The sequence below is a fragment of the Tetrao urogallus genome (genome assembly GCF_951394365.1).
Source record: "Tetrao urogallus genome assembly, chromosome: 4".
Taxonomy (NCBI): Eukaryota; Metazoa; Chordata; class Aves; order Galliformes; family Phasianidae; genus Tetrao; species Tetrao urogallus.
The window spans coordinates 35,589,626-35,608,294 of NC_136817.1; positions in this window are offsets into that span (position 1 = coordinate 35,589,626).

Here is an 18,669-nt window from a genome sequence, read left to right on the forward strand (position 1 = left end):
TATATTGTTTCAAACATTTTTATATATAAATAAGTATGTGAAACTTAGCACTGACTTCAAACAACTACTCAGAAATGTAAACTCCACTTATATTTTCTGTACCTACATATGTAGATATTAATTATATGGTATAAAAGTAAGAATTTCAAAATGAAATAAAAACACAAATCACCTTCCCTTAATAATTTTTTTTCCTTAGTAATTAGTGATCTGGGATGTAATGATATCTCCAAAATGAAAAAAAATTATGAATTATTTATTTCTTACTTATGATGTTAAGTTGTACTCCCTTAAAAGGTTATAACTGTTTGTCTGATGTTTACTGAGCTAGTAATACTATTTCATAGATACAATCTGTATCTAGAAATGGAGCAATTCTCATGTAGTAAATGCTTTTTGAAATGTATTATTCTGCTTATTTCCAGAAGCAATGAAAATTTCATCATGTAAAGCCAATTTACCTAAACAAGCTCAGAGGAAAGGACATAGCAGGTGAATTAATATCTTACCTTTGTGCTTCAAAATTCAAAGAGACAAACTGATGTTTCATAGACTAACACATCAGTGCAAATAATTTTCTCCATTATTGATATGTGGCTAAGAAATCCTGAAAACAGAACTCTGATGCTCAGTGTTTAATAAGCTTTGGTTACTTGCTGCTTCCTATTAACAAACATAAAGCTACTAAAAAAATAGAACCTGAAGGGAGAAAAGAAAAAAGCATACCCCAGTATTTTAGGAGCCACTCATTTCTAAAAGCCAGTGCAAATCCATGTTATGGATGCAGATGACAGATTAGCTTTATCCATTCAGAGCACATGGTGTTTGGAATTCATTAATGATTTTATGACAAATTGGGTATATTTTTATCTGCAGGTACATATGTGTCTCTGAATACTTCATTTCTCAAAGTGCATGAGGACCTAAAGTTTAAGTTTAGCTTTTACTTGTTTGCCAGGAGGCCTTTGTGCATTTCATTTAAGATGCATTCATCTTATGCCGTCCTAGTGAGAAATTTATCTCAGTGCAGTATAAATTAGCACTTTTCTGATTTGATTATTGGAAGAAACTGCTTTTGATTTTAATGGTCTTGTGGTAGTAGTTACTTCAATTTTTTTAAACAAACCTGCCCCCATTTTCAATCCCTTAATTTGTCCTGATTAGCAACTAGTTCTTTTTTTGGAAGGCAATGTTGTTGTTAAAGATAAAATATCAGTTATCAGAAAGCACATAAAGAAAACAGTTAAGCTTAATTTTACAACTATTAATTAAGGTCAAATTCTTATTCATATGAACACTGCCACTGAATCGACATTTGAATAAAAATACAGAATGCTAGAAATTTTACTCTGAAACCCTGACTTTCCTCTTACATTCTCACATGAAGAAATACTTACATACTTGTTAAAATCAGGTTATAAAATATTTCTGTACTAGATGTACTTTTATCAAGCACTGTTGAGCAAACCTGAATTTGCATTTGAAGAATTACATAGTATTTTAATTCATTTCAGAATCTCACAATTACAAAGGCTGTTATTATCATGGGAACAGAACAAAAAATACATATCCCATGCTAAATTATTAAAATTGTAGGTTTAACTGTTCCTATAAATCTGCTTCCTTGCAGATATTCTGGCCTATAGGATGAAGGAAAGACAAAGCATGTAGATAGTGGGAACTTCTACTAGGCCAGATTAAGGCCAGTTAAAGAAATCAGACAAGCTTTTCTTCAAGTCTGAAGTAAAAAGAGCAGACTTCAGAAATGCAAGTCCAAAGCTTAGCTGCCAAAGTTTAATTGTATACCTATCATTTTGCCCACCTCTGACAAGAAAGATTTTAACCTCCCAACAAAACTGAAGCAAACTGTCTTATCCTGTTCTTATATGATGTATTTACTACAAAGAAAGCACATCAGCAAAAAGATGCTGAGATGTCGGTGATTTTCATGATGATAAAATAGAATAGGTCTCTTAATAGGTAGCTCATTATTCAGTACTATTTTTGAAAATTTAACTACTCTTCAGAGAAATATGTAATATATAAAAACACAGGGATTCCCAAGATACACAGTTTCTGATTCTTTCCTGTAATAACACCATCTGCTATAGGTTCACTATATGCAGTGGCTCATGTCACAAAGGAGACACTGCTGATTTTCGGAAGTGAAATCAAACATTGCAAACAATAGAGAGCATTGCAGCATCTGGGTTAATGTGAAACTAGATAAGCTGCACTTTCCATTATACATTTCCTTTAGTATCCCTTGGAAGAAAAAAAAGATGTGCTCTTCCAGTATGGTCACACTGACTTCTAGGCCAAGTTCTATTATGAAACTGTGACTGTTCAAAAATGATTCAGTAAAATCACTTAACTGCTTTGCAACAGGAGCTTTATTCCATTCTCATTTTCCTTGTGTTAGTTATAAACATATCCACTGACTTTACCTGTCAATTACTGCTTATATACAAATTCCACAAAGCCAAAAAGTAGAAGAAAACTTTTGCATTGTCCTGCAACAGGAGAATTGCTATAGACATATAAGCAAATGCAAAGCTGTGCATACAAACACAGATGCAGCATATTTACAAATATAATCAAAAGAGAAATAGCTAAGACAAAATAAATACTTTTCCATCATTAAAATAATGTTTCATTGAAACTTCAGGCTACACTCAAAGTTTCTTTTACATGTTGTTGGATTAATTCACAAGCCTGCCTGCCTTGGAATATCGCCACAGAGAATTTTACCATCTATATTAGTCATATTTTGGACTGAGAAAAATAAAATAACATAAAATCTTTCAGCAGCTTAGCAGTAGTTATACTTGTAATTTTAAAGGTGATAAAAGTATAAGCTGATTTAAGAATACAACCAGAATGCCCACTTCTCTGCATAAGCGTGTAAAGGCTTTATGAAGGACAAATTTTTAGAGCATTTTTGCCTTTTTTTTTTTTTTTTGTCCAAAGCTTTAGAAAATATATCCTTTGAAGATGTGATGCTAATTCCAAAAAGCTGAAAAATTGGAATCCCGCTTGGTCAGATTTAAAATACTCTTAGTTGCCTTCCAGGAAGAAATCAGCACACTTCTGTCACAGTAGTATGATCAAAAGTAGAGACCGCTGGCATTAATATCATGACTATTATAACAAATGACTTTTAATGCACCTAAACTGAGGATCATGACTTGGCTCACTGTACAAAGTCTAATGTCTTTCCTTCCAAGAGTTCCACCTGCTGTCATTGCCAAATGGTGCCTGGCAAACACCACCTCAAAAGGGAAAGTGGCTTTTATAGTTTCTATCATCTTTTTTTTTGTTTGTTTTCCAATTGCAATCATGATTTGCAAAATGAATAGAAACCTGGAAGAGATTTAAGGATTTCACACAGACTTCACACAGGCATTTGGCAGTGCTATGCGAGGGCAAGTTCAGAGTGAGAAAATCAGTCTACTTTAAAATTTTTATCTGGTCTTATCAGAAAGATGGGCAATGGCTGCTCGAGCTGTACTTCCAGGATCGTATCCTGCAGAAAGTAATATGGATTATTAGCACAGTGAGGCTAGAAGAGCAATTTTCTGCAATCAATCCATATGAAGTTACATCCTCCAGAGGGAAGTAGGGATTCTTCTTGAAGAACAGTGATTTCTATATGGTTGAAAACATTATAATGGTAAGAAAAAGGAATCTGAGAGGTGAAAAAACTGAAGAGGAGGGCTGAAGATAATTTATACTGAGAGGTCAGGTGGCCAAGAATACAGAGGGAGATATCAAGGCTTACTGCATTTGCCAAAAATGAAGGCCAAATTCATAAAGACAAGCCAGACTGCTAATATAACAAGGCCAAATGCCTTACACAGATAAGAGGAATGTATACATATGTGCTTTAACTCTTACTCCAATTCCTTTGCCTTAGAAAAAGAAAATACAGTGAAATAGATAATCATGTGCATTACGTCTGTTATCAGTAGACATATCAGACATTAGTATTGCCAATCTGCTGGCCGCTGTTTAAGAGGCTGTATTTGCTGTGAAATATGGATTTAGACATGAGATCTGTTTCTCTTTTCCTATAGGCTGGTAGAATATGGTGTCAAAACAATAAATTGCCTGCAAAATGGCAGTGTAATGAATCACCAATCTGTATTTAGCACTGAAAATTATGAGATGGCACTGGTGAAGCATGGGTTGACAGCTACTGACATTCTATTTAACTGAAAACTGAAAACAGGATTACTAGCACTGAGTAGAAGTGGATGTTAGAGTCAAGGAGGATTTACAGAAATACAGAGACTTGGATGACGCCAAAGAAAAATACTATTTGGTGTTCCAGAAGATGCCAGCTCTGCTACAAAGTGACACCATGCACGTCTGTGTTCAGAATGTGTGACTGTAATCTTGTCTCAAAAGACCTACTGGACATTTACTGAAGAAAACAGAGGCTCCACACTGAAAGGCAAAGACAATGGCTACTGAAAGTGAGCACTAATATCAGAAAGGAAACTATCAAGTCCAAAAAACAATGCAAATCACCATAAATGTTTAGTACAGTATTTTAATTATTAGACTAGCCATAACCATTCAGTGTCATGTGTTTGAGAAGATTTACTATGAAAAGTGGCTTTCAACTGGTAACACAAAGGCAGTTGGAACTCAGATGCCAAACAAAGCTGGCAAATTGCAAGCATCTTGCCTCAGTGCATGTCTTGGCTGTCAGATGACCTCTGTCCTTGTTCCCCTTGTGGTGCGCATTATTTCTTCAGTGACTCACTTTCCTCAGAAACAAAACCTTTCTGTGATTTTGGGCATACTTCATTCCAGTCCTCTGAAAATCCAGCTGGACGGCTTCCAGCCAAGGAGCCAGGAAATGATGTAAGGAGCCAGGAAACTGATGACAAGTGTCTCCTCACCAGGCTTTCCCAGCTGGGCAGCATGTACCTTCCCACAAAGCATCAGCACATGTAGGGGATTTCCAGCAGCCTTTGGCATCCATTTGACATTCAGTCATCCTAGACTATGCCCAAATCTCACTGAATTAAGGAAAGGCTATTTCTAGTCAATCAGAGACTACACATTCAGTGGTATGCAGCTGAGAAAATGCAGGCACAACTTCAGTTACTGCCTGGGCCTGCAGACCTCATAGTGCCTCATCAAAAAATGAGAGTGTTTTAAAGTCAAATAAATAGGTTTAACTTATATTCTGCCATAATCAGATCACAGCAGAAGAATGATAAAAACCAGGATTCTCAATAGTCTATTATAAATAGGCTGTTTTTACATTTTTATGTTATGAGCTTGAACAGGAACTGTCAGCCTTGAAAAAACAGGTGTACTTGGATTTAGCTGCACAGTTGACCCAAATGCCCGCATTGCACTATTAAGTTGTATAAACGCTATTATAAACAGAGAACAGAAATTCAGCAACTAAACTATGAAATAAGTTACTTAGTAACTCAAAGCTTACCCAGTAAATTATATAACAGTTACCTTGTCTTAGCAGTACTACTAGTAAGAGATGCTGCTTTTGTTCCAATTATAGTAGCAGTGCTTAAATTTGTGCTTTAGAAGCAGCAGGAGTACTATTAGCCTCCAGAACTCCAGAGACAAGGCGAGCTGAAAACTATTCTGGGACACCATTATAAAATGAAATATATTATGTCTGAAATTTTGTATTATAGATTCATCTTCTCATATGCTGTGGAGTTCACTGGTAGTAAACAGTGAGATTACAGTGATGTCCTATCCTAATGCTGCTGTGTGCTCACTCACTTGTTAGAATTGCTTCAGTATGCAACATGCATCATAACAGGATGGGACAGTGTTGAGATTTCAAACTCAGGGTCATTTAAGAAAAAGCTTCACAAAACCTACATACAATCCTTCAGAAATTCTAGTCTTGATCCATGAGGTGCCTGCACACACACACACACACATACACACACACACAGCTCTTAAGTACAGATATAGGGGTCTTAAGGATTGTTTCTCTCATTGAACTGAATGATAGCTTCTATCAAATAACAAATGCCAAGTTATGAAAAATATGATTTTATTTTTTTTTTTTTGCAAGGAAAATGCCATATTACAAGGTTTCTATTCTCTCCTACATGTAGTGGTCAGACAAACCATAGCTCTATATAAAAAATTTTAATGAAGTATCATTTCAAACTTAGGCTAGGTGCATGGTATTACATCTGAATAACTCTGAAAAATACAACATTTTGTCAGTGTTTTTCATAAGAAATATGCTTTTTATTGTATTTCTAACTTATTCAAGAGTGTTTACCCAAATGTTGGGTGCATTTTTGCATAAATATAATTAAAGCATTGTTATTTTGCATTGAGAAATCTGAATGTAATTACTAGAGTAATGAATTGAAGGTCAGAGCAATCATGCACATTTTTACTTGGTTTGTATGTATAATTCTGAGTATCTTTGCAAAGGTATGACTTCCTTACTGCTTTGGCATACTAGCTAACAAAATTTCTATTATTTTTTGATTTAAAATCTCATTCCAGTGGGTTATTGCAGCATTTCTATTTTGATTACTGGCAAACACACATTTAAAGCATATAGAACTTTTTATATGGAGTAAAACTGTTGTCCATCTAAGTCTATAACATTTCCTGCGTTGCAAACTCTCAATTTATTTTCTCTTATATATCAATACATCCTAAGTCTGAATTCATATAAGTAACAATATTTGTTCTCAAAGGAATTCTCTTCAGTTTCCTAATTTGAAAAGCTACACTAGACATAGAATTCCAGAGGGTTCTAAAGGGTAGTAAATATGCAACCCCATAAGTGGTGACAAGTTTGATGAAAAATAAATTCTACAGCAAATGGGAAAATTCACACTGCTTCTCCATTTAAAAAAGATTTTTGTGTATGTGTGTGTCTTCCTTATCACTTCTCCTTATGTTAGGCCTTCCAGTCCTTTCTGCGGTGCTCTTTTGTCCTCTATTAGAAAATAATTACTAAGTATTTGCCATATGTATTTTCAGTTTTTCAATTTGTTTTCAACAGAATAAGTGTTTTTCAGCGTTTTTCTTTGTTTGTTTTCTGATGACAAGCATATAAATATGATAATATGTATTTCATGGAGAAAATGGTTTCTACATTCAGTTTAACAGGATATTACAGATGAAAAATAAAGGAATAAAATCCTTCTGCTTTCAGAACAATTCAAAGCCAGGTTGCTTATAATGTTGACATGGATGTAAATCAGAAGGGTAATGCTAACATGATGCAATCTGTTCTTTGCTCTGTCAGGCACAAGCTATATTGTACGTGCCTTGTTCTACTATCCCAGAAAAATTTCAACTATAGGATAGTGTCTCATGTGCAGTAGGATGACAGATTATACTCCAGATGACATCTTCTCCAACTCCCTTCTACAGCAGGGTTACCAAGAGCAGGATACCCAGGCCCATGAAGATCTCCAAGGAAGAGATCCCACAGCCTCTTTGAGTAGCCCATGTCAGTGCTTTAGTACTCACACAGACCAGAAGCAATTTCTGTTTTTTAGAGGGAATCTTGAGTGTGCTGGTTTGTGTCCATTGCCTCTTTTCCTGGCAAGGGGCACAACTGAAGAGGGTTTGCCTCTGTCTTCTTTGGACCCCTTCCCTTCAAATATCCATATACAGAATTATAAGATTATCCATTTCTTCCAAAGTTTGCAATTACATAGGTAAAATTCAATATTTTCTCTTTCCTTCTTTCTAGCTCCTGCACATTAGACAATTACTGAGCGAATCATTAAATTGATAAGATTTAATTGATAAAGACTGTTAATTTAGTCTTTGGTAAATACTATAGCAACATTATTTTTAAGGCACGCTTGCAGTTCAGTAATAAAAATCTCTGCTACCTTACTTCTTTGCCCTACACAGCCTGGAAGAAATTCATACTGTTCCTAGCGCACAGGATCATTTATAACTGTATGTACTAGTCTTAGGAGGTCTATAATAGATGTGAATGTATAAAAACGTATGAAAAAGCAGCCTATTAAAAAAAAATACATGTTCTTGCACATATAATACTGCAGTACGTCATTTTCTTAATGCTAGGGATTATATTACTTATCTGTTGTTTACAGAATACCGTGAAGATTTCAATTAAAAAGACTGATTACATAGTCAGAATTCCAGGCTGGAAAGTGCTGTGTGAAAGTGCTACTTTGTAGGTGCTTAAGCATTCTAGAGGAGAGGCTTAAATCCAGAAACTGTTTTGCAATCTTCTAAGACAGAGAAGGCTTCAAGGCAAGGAAGGCAAGTTGTCATAGAATCATAGAATGATTTGGGTTGGAAGGGTCCTTTAAGATCATCTAGTTCCAACCACCCTGCTATAGGCAGGGACGCCTTCCTCTTGACCAGGTTGCTCAAAGCACTATACAGCCTGGCCTTCAATGCTTCCAGAGAGGAGGCATCCACAACCTCACTGGGCAACCTGTTCCAGTGTCTCACCACCCTCAAAGTAAAGAATTTATTTCTAATAACCAGTCTAAATCTACTCTCTTCCAGTTTAAAACCATTTCCCCTCACCCTATTGAGACCTGCCCTTACAAGAAGTCCTTCCCCAGCTTTCCTGTAGACTCCATTCAGGAACTGGAAGCCACTACAAGGTGTTCTCGGAGCCTTCTTTTCCCGAGGCTGAAGAGCCCCAGCTCTTACAGCCCTTCCTTGTAGGGGAGGTGCCACAGCCCTCTGATCATCTTTGTGGCCCTCCTCTGGACAAGAACAAAGTGTTTCTATAATCATTTAAAAAGAATAGGGAAATAATTAGGAACTCAGAAAAATATTTGTTCAAAATATTTTACATTCCATAAGAAGTAACAGACTTTCTGCTTTGCTCCCTGACCAAGCAACAAAAAACATATTCAAAAATCATTCCTTTCAATATCCCTTTACATTCAAAATTAAAAGAATATGCTAGCTGTAAAAGAAAAAGATTTAACCTTAAAAGTTAATTTAATTCTGTTAAACCATCTACTCCATATGTCAGCAGGAATATAGTGTTCTGTGCTACCACAAAAAACAGCGTAAAAAGTAAAATATATTTTTGAAAATTATATCAAGCTAATACTTGAAAGGTGAAATTCCCTCTATCTGTGGGATACTTGAGTAGTTGGGCTCTGCTGCTAAGTATCTGTTGAAAGTGTATCATAGTACATGGTAACTATAAACCTAGATTGAAAGTACAGAACATTTTAAATGATCTGCCCACTCTGACGAGGTCTGGATTCACATACAAATGAAGTTTCCTGGACATTTTTTTGTTGAATGCACTTTACTGAGTGGTGCAGTGCAAGGAGGTATAAGGCTGAAGTTTGGTTTGGTGCTCTATTTTGAAATCATAATCACAGTGCATCTTTACTGTCAATGAAATTCACTTGCTTGCTGGTCCTAAACAATTACTGGCCATCTAAAATTAGTAGTTCATGCAAGCCTTTCAATATTGACAGAACTCCATTCATGTCCATGAAACAAAGTGTTGGAAGACTTGATATCCGCCCAGTAATTGGGTTAATTGGGTAACTCCACATGGTGTTGAAGGACAGGACTTCCACCTTGATTCTGTTGGGAGGAAATAACTTGGAATGTACCAGTGATAAATTGTAGTGCCCAAAACATGACTGAACTATAAAAGTAAGGAATTTAGGACCTAAAAATAGCTACCCCAGAGCTTCATATTACTGGCTGAGACACATTCACTGTACTCTCTCACACACCAGTCTACATAAAACATAAAAATAGTAAAGTAAAAGTAAATAAAATTATAACTTTTATGTTCTTTTGACAGCATGTAAACTTTAGTAATAATAAAAAACTTCCTGGAAGTTTTTCACTGAAGGACCCAGGCAGTGGTAGTCCCAGCCTTCAGTATGTGTGTCACTGTGATTTGTGCTATACATGTACTCCTCAAAAAATCTGTAATCACCACAGTTAAGAAGAGAGTTCATAAATAAGGAAGAGAGATTAGGTTACTGTTTCTAAAAATGATTAAATGGTTTAGCATTTTTTCCCTATTGTTTTCTGAGTATCTAAATATCATTTGCAAACGGAACTTAACTATATTTGAACGCAATTTTTTCAAAAGGTCTGGTGGGAATTATAAAATAATGAGCTAAATTCTTGCAACTCAATCAGTCCTCTGTCAATCCAAAGTTTGCCAGTGAATGAGAACTGAAAATGAAATAAATCAACACATAGGTATATTAAAAAAAAAGAGGGAAATATGAGAATTAAATAATATACAGACAGACAGTAAAAAGTAGATTAAATATTTTTAATTATATTTAATTGCCTAGAAGTTCTAGTAGCAATTGAAATAAAGAAATAAAGGTTTACATCATGTCTTGCTTTGTATGAACAAGTTCATTGACTGCAGAGCTCTGGAAATGAAAAATTAGTTTAGTTCACTGTAACACTACCAATGAATCATGTGTGAAGTGACACTATGCTATTACATTACAAAGTCATGTAGTAAGGAAACATAATAACCTCTCCCCTAATCTTAGAGTTTTCAATGGAGTATCTTTGCACAGCAGTAATTTGATATTTTGCAGTTTAAAAAGGTAATTGAAAGCATTTCTATTAGACACATTCTCATTACACAGCCACATAGCTTTCATTTAATAAAAATTTTAATGCCAGACTGAAAATGAACGATGAGTTAGAATGGAAAAAAAAACACTGATGAAAAGTGACAATATAAAGCTTGGAAATATTTCAATCACTGTAAATTTTGAGATAATGACTTTGTTCTTTAGGGTATTATAAATTGTTCTTTGATAGCATTCAGAAATTTTCTTATATTAAATGTTTCACTGCAATCTTGAAAGGTTTTCATAAAATTTAACCTGGCAAAATGGAATCTACACCAAAACAACAGCACCGTCTCATTTTTCCTATGGGCTATCAACTTAATCATTTTTCTTATCTGTATTCATTCACTCACTTGAAATTTTATCCTTAATTTCAGTTCGCAGCAGATTTATGAAGTACTTAAGGACAATGTAAAAATTCAGCTGTCTTTCTGCTTTGCCAGACTTGATATCTCTTAGCTCTCTTTATAATTTTGTTTTTAAACTGCTTTTCAGCTTTCATAATTAAGTAAAGGACCTGACACCACTTCTGGGCCTCAGACTCACAAGACTAATATTTGTCAAGTTTTGCTTCTCATAATTAAGTACAATGTACATTTCAAATTCAAGAAATTGGCCATATGACGTAATAAACATCTAGATTTGGCAACTGATTATGCCTTGTGATTCTTTTACCTAAGTTTTGTTTTGTTTTGTTTTGTTTTTTATAATAACTATCATTAGGATCAAAATTAAACAGATTCAGAGATCTATCATGCTTCAAGTATTCTAAACATTTTTTTTTCTAAGTCTTTTTTTATTTTTTTCCCCATTAAAGTGAGAAATAGGAATTTGGGTTTTTTTTTTCACTAATCCCTAATCTCTAAATCTCCTTAAAATTTGTTAATTTGTTTCAAATAGCTTCCAAGAGAGCACTGTGATGTGTATGAGCATGCTCACATGCATCTTGATTTGGAGATGACAGAAAAGGCAGAGAAACAAACCGCACATGTGAGAGAAGTAACTTTCATTGATTTACCTACGGAAACCCTTTTTTCATTAAGCAATACATGACAGTTAAATTTTGTGAATAACTGACAAACAAACGAGCAAAAACCAATTTTTTTTTTTTTTTTTTTAAACTGTTCTGTTCTGAAGTTCTTACTGTTCTGGAGTTCGGGAATACCTCCACCTTATTTGAAATGGGAATAAAGAATGGATTTAAGGTTCTGGGTAAGTGTAGGGAAAAAAATACTTCTATCAAATAGAAATTCTTCTGCTTGTTTGAGCAGAGACTAAAACATATAGACACAGCTTCAATCTCAGATTCAAGTTTAGTTCAGTTCTTTTCAAATACATATAACTCTCTGATGCACTTCTAACTGCTTTTCTATTCCCTGAAATTACTGTGGATTACCTAAAGCAATTTCAGTCTTTCATAATATAAACATTTCTGCTTTGTACTCCTCTTTAATGTCTGTGTAGTTTTCCCTTTACCTCTTTCTTCACTACAAGATCATGGCTGAGACTGGAACTTCTGGGAGTTTGTCAGAAATGATTTACTAGCAAACTATGTATAATTCACAATGTCGTTAATTGAAAGAAGTTTCAAATATTCTTTTTCTTACTACATATCTTTTTGGATGTTTCAGATGCCAAAAAATGTAATCTAATTTATCTAGTAATTTTAGGTTTTAAAGGGAAAAAGATATTAAATGATTCATGATGACTGCCTTTGAAATCATAAAAAACAAGAAGCACATCTAAGAAGGTGCTTTATTTTTATGTATTTTTTTCTTTGAACGGTTCATTTAGAAGATAGCATCAGCTGCTTATAGAAAACAGAGCACTGGAGGATGCAACTGCACAAATATAATACAACAGCTGCCATGTTAATTGTTTCATACTGACTTTCAAAATGTGTAGATGAAATCAGACAACAGATCAGAATTCCAATCATGTCTGTGATAGTCAAAGGAAGGCTGGAAGTTGACAGATTATTCGTTACTTATGAAGTAATCGCAAGACTAAAAATTTTTAGTTGCAAATAGAATGGTAGCAAGAACTTTCTTTTTATTTTGATTTTGTTTAGTTCTACCAAATGCTTACAATTTCTTTCATATATATTATCTAGATTACATAGTACATATTATATAATATGTATTATATAGTGCGTGTATTTTTGTATACGCAAATCATTTATATATACAGTATATAAAATGAAAATATACTATAAAGTATATATTGTATAATATAAGTACTATATACTACATATAACTATACCTCTATACCTGTTGAACTATACAACAGTGTTGGTTTTAGATAATACAAAGGGAAGATTTCATCTTAATTCACTAAATATGCTCAGTGTTCTCTTTACAAGTGGAAAAGCTAATAGCAAGACATATTTTAGCTCCCTAAAAATTTAGAGAACTAAAAATGTTGCGCACAAAATCAGATAGATTTGAGTTGTCATCATAATCTCAAGATACACTGACAGACCATGGTTCATGCATTCTACTAGTCAGCTGTAATTATTCTTCTATTTCTCTGTTTCAGCTACACAATACCAGGCAATTATTCTTTTCTTTTTACTAGCTCAGCTTATTGAGACAGTTGGAGTGACCTTTTCTTCTATTTTTTAAATAATATTATTATTTCTTTTTGTCTCTTGGAGATAAGATATTCAGTATCTCTTCACTCTAGGAGTGCTCACAAAAAAAAATCAAAAAACAAACAAACAAAAAAAAACCTGAAAAAAAAACCTGAAAGAAGGATGGAGGATATATGGCCAGGTATTTTACTTTTCTCTAGGTAAATGGTGTTACTGCTGACTCATTTGCTGACAACAGACATTTGTGGAAACAGACGGATTCTGGATTTCACTTTAGACCAAGGTCCTGAAGATCCTCATGTGGAAAAGATGTCTATTGGGATATTCCAGTCAGCATTACCTTGTATCTATCTTTATGAATTTCTGAGTTCTTTGATTTTTTATTAAACATTTTTTACTAATAGAGACACATATTTGAATACAAGAAAACAGGTGGAAGAAAAAATGGAAAAGATAGAGTAGGAGAAGATAAAAAAGCCCCCTGAAAGAAGAAAGAGGAAAAAACAATAAAAAATAAAAAATTGTAGTTCTCCTACAAGAGAAACAGCCTTTAACTTGGGGATTTTTTCTTTTTAAAGGGCTTTGCCAACTAATCTCCTGGCAACATGTTTTCACAGGAAGTACTGTTGACATAAACGAACAGATGAGAATAAGCAGTGTGAGAAGTCTGTTACTGATCCTCTGGTGGTAGTTTTAAGGAAACAGATGTGTCTGAAGAAGAAAATGGCAATTGAAATAATATCTGGAGACCATGCAAGTCAGTAATAAAAGCAGAGGTTTGTTCAGGAGGGCTTAAGAGATTCTTACCTTTATTTGTTTCAGAAATTAATCATCATTTATTAATAACCTATGCCAGTTTCTTATTTTGCTTCAGCAGTGTAAAATGCTTGTTACAAAGACCTCACTCCAATGTAAAGAAGTAAAAGGAAGGAAATTGTTTTTTGGCAAAGGTTAATTAAGATGATCTTAACTGAGGCCTACCAGGGTTATCAAAAAGGACAGGTGTTATATATCTTCTCTTTACATAGGTAGTTCATATTTACATGAGGAAAAAAGCTGATGTTGCAAATGCAGATTAGACTCCTTGTCCACAACTGTTGTGTACTGCTAAAAATTGCAGTACAATGCATGCATTGATCAACCCTGTATTCCAGGTAACAGTTGGATTCCATGAAAATGAATGTGTTGTGTCAAATTTGTAGTAATATATAGAATATTATGAATATATATTTATTATACAATACTATATATTATTATATGAATATAGAATTATCCATATATTATGGATATTTATTATAGAGTTGTGTATGTATATGTATAGTAAATTCAAATGACTAGGTATTCAGTCCCCGGAGTTGGGTATGTCAAATCTAACATCTTTCCATGTAATTGTTGAGAACTGCTTTGTAGGGATAAACAAAATTATTGGTTGTTTTTTGTTAGTTTGGTTTTTTTTTGTGGAGGATGCTTCTGTCACGGGCCTGTTGTCCTCCTGTCCTCCTGACACAGCAGATCTAGAATAAACATGACACAGCCTCTGTGATATTTGGAGAAACGCATTTGTCCATAAATTGTTCATAACTGCAACTGAATGCTTCTCATATGACTCTCAATCAAAATTATCGCACTTGTATTAACTAAATCTTGCTCTTCTAGCAGTTTATATTGCTTAAATGTTCGTGTAATGATTCATTTTAAGTATGGACTAGTTTCTATTTGAATGGATGGAATGGCCTTAGAGAGTCAAAAGAAAACAGAAGTTTTAAAGAAATAAGGAGTTGTACTTTAATTTAATAAGACCATCACACCACAATAATTATAAAACATCTGATGTGCTTGCTTGCATTCTGTGTTTGAGATACTTAATACATATTGCTGGCCTTGCCAATACCAGAATACCTGAATAAATTTCTATCAAACTCAATCCTTGCCTAATTTCTGTTATGCCACTGGGCTTTCCTAATAACTTTGGATTAGTGCCATAAAAATTACAGTAGCATTGATTATATTCATAATAGCATACATTTCTAGCTAAAATATTCAAAAGAATTTTGGTGAAATTTGTTTAAATAATTCTCTTGGCTCTTATGAAAATGCAATTTCTTACACTCAGCTGTGGACACAAACTAAAGTATTGGTCTTCGTACTCATAAATATTATGCTTATATTATATGAGCAAGAATATTATATGAGCAAAAAAACCTCATTATAAATAAAAAATAAATAAAAAACCTCCCTGTTTCTCAGATACTTCCAACACAAAATTTTTCCAATTATCTTCAAAGAAATAAGTAGACAATCTACAGACTTCAGATACTTGGGCTAAAAACAAACCAAATCAAAGGGTGAAATAAGAGAAATATCTTCTCATGCCCATGATGGAATTAACTGTCATTTGATTATGAGTAGTAATATGTTCTCACTTCAAGTTGTAAGTATAGTTCTTAAGAATGCATTGTTGGAATGCATCACATTATTTCATAACCTGCAAAAAATTTCCAAAGTCTAGATATTCCTGCATTCCATGTGAGTTTTATCTTAACCAGAATTTCTGTCTACTGTAATGGGTACATTCTGAACTGATGAAATTTATGTCCCTTATGTACAGGACATATTTCTGTAAATGCTTTTTAAATCACTGCCAAGAACTCTACAGAATTAGAGAAAACATTTAAATTACTTTTTTTACATACTAACAAAAAAAAAAAAAAAAAAAAAAAATCAAAATACTTTTTCAAGTACATCACGACCAAGAATTTCTTATTTGAGTATGGTATTAATAAAAAAATCACATATAAAAGCCAAGTTTCAAGTCCAAGGGACTTTTAATGAAAATATTAAAAAACCCTACAGATGCCACATAAACGATGGCCCAGAAACCTGTATGCAATACCTGAACAGCTGAGTGCTCTGAGTGGTTAAATTATATAGATTTGCCCTCAAAATCATCCCAGATTTCTTCTAGGAGATACCTGTCTTTTTTGAACTGGGAAACCCAAAACTGGAGACAGTAGTCTAAATGTGGCCTCACTAGGGCAGAGCAGAAGGGGAGGATAACATCCCTTGACCTGCTGGCCATACTCTTTTTAATGCACCCCAGGATACCATTGGACTTCTTGGCTGCAAGGGAGCACTGCTGGCTCATGGCCAACCTGTTGTCCACCAGGACCCCAGGTCCCTCTCTGCAGAGCTCATTTGTCATCCCCTAATCTGTCCTGATGCATGCGGCTATTCCTCCCCAGGTATAAGACTCCACACTTGCTCTTATTAAACTCCATCAGGATCTTCCCTGCCCATTACACTTTTGCCACAGAGATAATGTCTAAGCAAACGATACAATATCCTGCTCCCTATGCAGGCCCACAATGTTCAATAAATAGGACAAAATTTACCAGGCAGAGACAAAATTAGTATGTTCCACCTAAGCAAGGAACAAATGATTTTTTGAAATATTGGGTTCTTAAAAGGTACTATGTGTAACAATTCTTAACCATCGCAGTTCATTCATCCAGATAAAATGGTACCCATTTCCTCTTTAAATGTCAAATATGTAATATATATTTTGAGATAGAAAAGATACCTTAGGGTACATGCTAATGAACTCTCTTCAATTACATTTTATGATTATGACCTTTATTCCAACAATAATTTAACGTTTTAATTAAATTTGCAACCATTTTCATTTCTGCAAGATGTCTTTCATCTCTCTGTACTGTAATTTAATGAAGTGACTTTCAATTACAATCAGCAGTATCTAACAATAAATTTGAATAACATTTTTCAGGAGTCTAGGATGATCTTTCATGTTTTAAAACAAACTTCATATCAATGCCATGGCAAAAAATCATTTCATTCTTTACCTGAAGAACTTGTATTATTATAACTGAAGAATTTGCATTATTAGTTTCTGTCAGTGAAATCTTGAGATGTGGAATATTCAGTATTTCTTCCAATACAGATATCTAATAAAACAGTCCTTAAATCAGAAAAAGATGAATGAAGAAATGTAATGAAACTGCTCCAAATGCCGTATCACCTTGGAAAATAAGTCTACTGGTAATTACGACACATCTTAATTTTGACTTATGGCATGTTTCTTACAAAAATTAAAAATAAAATGAATGTTACTGACTTCAGTGTTAATAATTTTAACACTTCAAAAGTTTGAAAAATTATTTACTCAAAGTATTTCTTGACATTTGAAATAGTAAATATATTTGAACATTTTCTGACAATATGATGTACCTTATCGCAGAGATTCATGAAAGAAGTGACTTACAAAATTTGGAAGATTTCTGGAGATGGATGACAGGACAACAGATAATTGAAGCAAAAGGATAATGGATAGCCAAAATAATATCGATACACTGAGCTAAACTTTTTTTTTTTTTTTTTTTTTTACTAGAACATTTGAATATTAATATACATATGAGAAGAAAGAGAATATCATAAAAACATACCACAAAGAGAATATCATAGCTATGAATATTCCAGCTGCTCTGTTTTTTTTGAAGGAACCGTATCAATTCCATTTATTAATAAGAGCTACAGATGATGGGAAAGTTCTCTGAATGGCATTATCCAATCACCCAAACTCTTAAAATACATCTAAGACAATCACGTTACTTGATGGTTTTGTTTCACAATGTGAAATGCCTAAGGACCATATATTAATAGTCACATAATCTGCTGTATTTTACAAGGAAGTGACTTGCAAAGAAGTTGGAAGATTTTTTGTTTCTAAAATATATTACTTGTACACACCTTCAAAATATTAAAACAATCTGTTTTCTTTTGAAAACATCAGTATAGTATTTATTTATTCTTCTAGCAGACTTCATTCTTTACTTCTAACTTCTATAAATAATTTTTCCTACAGGCTTGTGCTATCTGCAATAATAGAAAACAAAAGTAATATGGGAAAGGGGAAAGGAACACCAGGAAAAATTAGCTGGCACATTTCATTTAGGAGAATAAAATAAACTATTACTATATCTTTATACAATAACTGCATCTCACTAATTCTGTACATTTTGGGAGGGGAGCTGAGTAGAAGAAACAGGGAAAACATAATGCTATTAAAACAAAGTCTTAGGAAGAAAAGAAATATTTTAAAAGTCTCTTTCATGAACATTTTTTTTTCTTTTTTTGAAAGCACATAATAATATGCTTTCCTCCCTTTTTTGAAATATTTCATGAACAATATGTGTATGTGTATGTTTGGTGGCCCTGCTAGGCAGGGGGGTTGGAACTACATGATCCTTGAGGTCCCTTCCAACCCAGGTGATTCTGTGATTCTGTGATATAGAAAACTAAATGAGAATAAAAAAGAACTTCAGCTCATTTTTTTGCTAGGAAAATACATGGATTTAAAATAAAAACCTATAAACACTGAAGAGCAATATATTCAAAACACGTAAGTCCAAGGAAATGTTGACAGAATCTGATAACAGCAATTTAAAGATATCA